Genomic DNA, 4,771 nt, shown 5'->3' with positions numbered 1-4,771 from the left:
CATTTAACTTTTTTAATGATGGTTTAATAACAATGTGTTCAGACGTGTAAACAATTCTTAGAGTTACATTATTTTTGGGCAAACATTTGAATGACATTGTTGTTTAGTTTTTATTGTCAGTTCTGTGATCAGGATTAATGAAATGAAGTTTTGTACTGGTTTTATTGAGATGTAAAGTTCTGGTCAATGAACAATAATATCTGTGAGGTCGATCAAAAAGGTCCGTTCCAATCGAAGTTATACTTAAACTTTGTCCTTAAGAACCTTAGTCTGTTAGGCTATCCTTAATTGGGAATTTAGTTTGCCTAAAAATAAACATCCATTAATTTGTTTTTTAAATCTGCTTTTAGTTCTTCATATATGAGGCAAGTATTGAGCTACCAAACACTGTTAGTATAGATCAACACAACTTTAATCTTAATTCGAATTCTCTCTCACACAAGAGCTTAGCTATTTGAAACATGTGACTTGGTCGATTGCTGTGAATTGTATTGTAGTTTTTCAAACATCAAATTTTATTTATATAGCCCATTCGTACATCACTGAATATCTCAAAGTGCTGTACCAGAAACATCAGCCTAAAACCCCAAACAGCCAGCAATGCAGGTTTAGCAAGCCGGTGGCTAGGAAAAACTCCTTGAGAAAGGCACAACCTTAGGAAGAAACTAGAGAGGGAACCGCTATGGGGTGCAATCCAAGTATATGTTGGTTACTCATTCACATGATTATATTCACTACATGTTTCGGGCATCCTAGATGAGCCCAATCCCCGCAAACCACCAGATACACAAAGAGAGCAAAACCTTTTCATGAAAATTCCACCATTCCGAATTAAAATAGATACCCAGGCCTACCTTCTGTGAGGTCTAAAATAGAAACTACACGTCAAAAGAAACAAACACAGTCAACACACAACTGAACAACATAATTGAAGTTTCTAATTATGAAAAAGGCTTTTCTGGGGGAGAAAAATAATATAAAATATATTGCTGCCTATTTCCAATAGGCTACACACTACACATTACTGTACTAGGCTTTCTTTCAARGTAATGAAATGAACACTAGATGGTGCTACGCTGTTACCTATATCAACATGKTTGCACTGAGTTCCTAGGAGCAACACTCACTGATCCAATTTGGCGCTATTTGTACAGGCATCCAATCAGCCATGAGAGTAGCAAAAGGTGAGGCTGCACAGAGGCACTATGGCTGGACAGCGCAGCTGTATGGGGGGTGATAGAGGACATATATYAGCCTAGGCAACCGTACCACCTGACATGACACCAACGCCTTACTAACATCTGCGTGATGCCTGCATCGCGTGTTAATGAAAGTCATAATGTGCGTAGTTTATATTTATATTAATTAAATCTCAACCATAAATGTTAGAAACGTACAATTTTTCCAGTACAAAGCCACCTTGAACTATAGTGTAGCCTACGGTTTGTGTATTTCCTGTTATCGCTAATCGCCTAGAAAAGATTATGCCCAATCTATACTGTAGATAATCTTGTCTTTCCCTCAACACCTCATGGCATGGTATGTTATCTTATCTCGCTGTATACAGATCTAAATGTTGTTAGCCAATCACAGACTGTGTTTTTACCAGTTCCACATCAGACAACCAATAAGAGCTGTGTCCATGGCTTTCWGAGGAGTTAATAGTTGCTATTCAGGCTCTTCGGGAACAGAACAGTTCATAGACTTTCCCAGAGMGTCCGTGCTATACGGGATCATTAGGATGTCCACACCTCTATCAAGTATAAATGTAAATTGGTTAAGTTTAGTGTTAGTTTAGGGTTTAGGGTAAAGACGCCCCAAGGAATCCGGATTGCAGTGACCGTTCATAGAGTGAGCGACTGGCACGGTATTTGAGAGCTCGGCGGCGACACGACATTCATTCGTTTTTTACAAGRGACAGTAGCGAGTGTCTGCCCCAGATAGTTTCCTTATTCGAGACGATGAAAATATTTACCAAGATGTCCTTGATCCAATTGAGGAGTAAGTAGGCTATATTTAAGTTAGGAAATATTTAGGTCTACTAGGCCAAATTTGGTTTGTTTGAAAATACTTTGTTGTTAACATATTGTCAAAAGCACGTAGGCAATATAATTTACTGTGTCAATAGCAGAGTAGACTAGTGTACAATAACGTAATTTGATGTGCTAGTATTATTTATTTAATGGATTAATTCAATTGTAAATTAAATAACTACTTTTCACTGAAGGGAAACAGAACTCAAAAAATTTATTTATATAGCCCACTTCGTACATCCTGATATCTCAAGTTGCCTGTACAGAAACCCAGCCTAAAACCCAAACAGCAGCAATGCAGTTTAGCAAGCACGGTGGCTAGAAAAACTCCTTGAGAAAGGCACAAAACCTTAGGAAGAAACTAGAGAGGGAACCAGCTATGAGGGGGCCAGTCCAAGTTTTGTATGGTTACTCTAATCACATGATTATATTCACTACATGTTCGGGCTGCATCTAGACTGAGCGGCCACCCCGCAAACCACCAGATAACACAAGAGAGCAAAACCTTTCATGAAATTCCACCATTCCGAAATTAACTAGATACCCAGGCCTACCTATTGCTGTGAAGGTCTAAAATAGAAACTACACGTCAAAAGAAACAAACACAGTCAACACACAACTGAACAACATAATTGAAGTTTCTAATTATGAAAAGGCTTTTTGGGGGAGAAATAATAATAAAAATATATTGCTGCCATTTCAATAGGCACACACTACACATTACTGTACTAGGCTTTCTTTCATGTAATGAAATGAACCTAGATGGGTGCTACGCTGTTACCTATATCAACTGCTTGCACTGAGTTCCTAGGAGCAACACTCACTGATCCAATTTGGCGCTATTTGTACAGCCATCCCATACAGCATGAGAGACCAAAGGTGAGGCTGCACAGAGGCACTAATGGCTGGACAGCGCAGCTGTATGGGGGGTATAGAGGACATATATGAGCCTAGGCAACCGTACACCTGACATGACCAAACGCCTTACTAACATCTGCGTGATAGCTGCATCGCGTGTTAATGAAAGTCATAATGTGCGTAGTTATATTTAATATAATTAATCTCAACCATAAATGTTAGCAACGTACAATTTTTCCAGTACAAAGCCACCTTGACTATAGTGTGCCTACGTTTTGTGTATTCCTGTTATCGCTAATCGCCTAGAAAAGATTATGCCCAATCCTATAGATAATCTTGTCTTTCCTCAACACCTCATGCATTGGTATGTTATCTTATCTCGCTGTATACAGATTAAATGTTGTTAGCCAATCACAGACTGTGTTTTTACAGTTCCACATCAGACAACCAAAAGCTGTGTCCATGGCTTTCTGAGAGAGTTAATAGTTGCTATTCAGGCTCCTCGGGAACAGAACAGTTCATAGACTTTCCCAAGGGTCGTTGCTATACGGGATCATTAGGATGTCCACACCTTACTAGTATAAATGTTAAATGGTTAATTTAGTGTTAGTTTAGGGTTTAGGTAAAAGACGCCCCAAGGAATTCGGATGCAGTGACCGTTCATAGAGTGAGCGACTGGCACGGTATTTGAGAGCTGGCGGCGACGACGAACATTCATTCGTTTTTTTACAAGCGACAGTAGCGAGTGTTCTGCCCCAGATAGTTTCCTTATTCGAGACGATGAAAATATTTACCAAGAATGTCCTTGATCCAATTGAAGGATAAGTAGCTATTTAAGTTAGGAAATATTAGGTCTACTAGGCAAATTGGTTTGTTTGAAAATACTTTGTTGTTAACATATTGTCAAAGCACTAGGCAATTAATTTACTGTGTCAATAGCAGAGTGACCTAGTGTACATAACGTAATTTGATGTGCTATATTATTCATTTTAATGGATTAATTCAATTGTAAATTAAATAACTACTTTTCACTGAAGGGAAACGAGGTACAAACACATTCGATCGAAGACCTAAAATCATGCCCTGACAATATCACAGCGGTATCTAATATCATGTGTGGATACAGTAGTAGCCTATTCTACAACAATGTAACTGTATGTGCTTGCTGATTATTATTTATCGAATTGATAAAATTAATTTGTAAATGTGGATGGTACGGCATTTCATTCAATGATTACGTTATGTACAAGGTAGATACAGGAGTAGTCTATGTCTACAATAATAATGTAATTGATGTGCCATAGTATAATTTATTACATTAATGAATACCAATTGTAAATGGGGATGGTAGGCTACTTCATTCAGTGAATACTGAATATATTGCTATCTCTGGGAGTATGTTAATGACGGCTTTCAGCTGTTGCAACTATGGCATGTGGAACTCATTTCTAAATCTCTTTCTTTTATTCACTATGTTTTTAGCAGAGCAACAATCAGCTTCACTGCAGGTGCTCAACCCACTCCCTCACTGTTCTCCCTCCACAAGTAACCACATCCTCTCTCCTGTTAACTACTTGCCACCACACTAAAATGACTGTACATATACCCCTGTGCTCTCAGTGTAACATGATCCATCCAAGGCCTCAGCTGGATGCCTAAAATTGAGCAAAATGCTAATTGTGTGTGTGTGTGTGTGTGGTGTGTGTGTGTGTGTGTGTGTGTGTGTGTGTGGCTTGTGGTGTGTGTGTGTGTGTGTGTGTGTGTGTGTGTGTGTGTGTGTGTGTGTGTGTGTGGTGTGTGTGGTGTGTGTGTGTGGTGTGTGTGTGTGTTGTTGTGTGTGTGTGTGTTGTGTGTGTTGTGTTTTTGTGTGTATGGAGAGT

This window comes from Salvelinus sp. IW2-2015, linkage group LG6.1 (assembly GCF_002910315.2).
Source record: "Salvelinus sp. IW2-2015 linkage group LG6.1, ASM291031v2, whole genome shotgun sequence".
NCBI lineage: Eukaryota > Metazoa > Chordata > Actinopteri > Salmoniformes > Salmonidae > Salvelinus > Salvelinus sp. IW2-2015.
Note: the sequence above shows the minus strand (reverse complement) of the source record.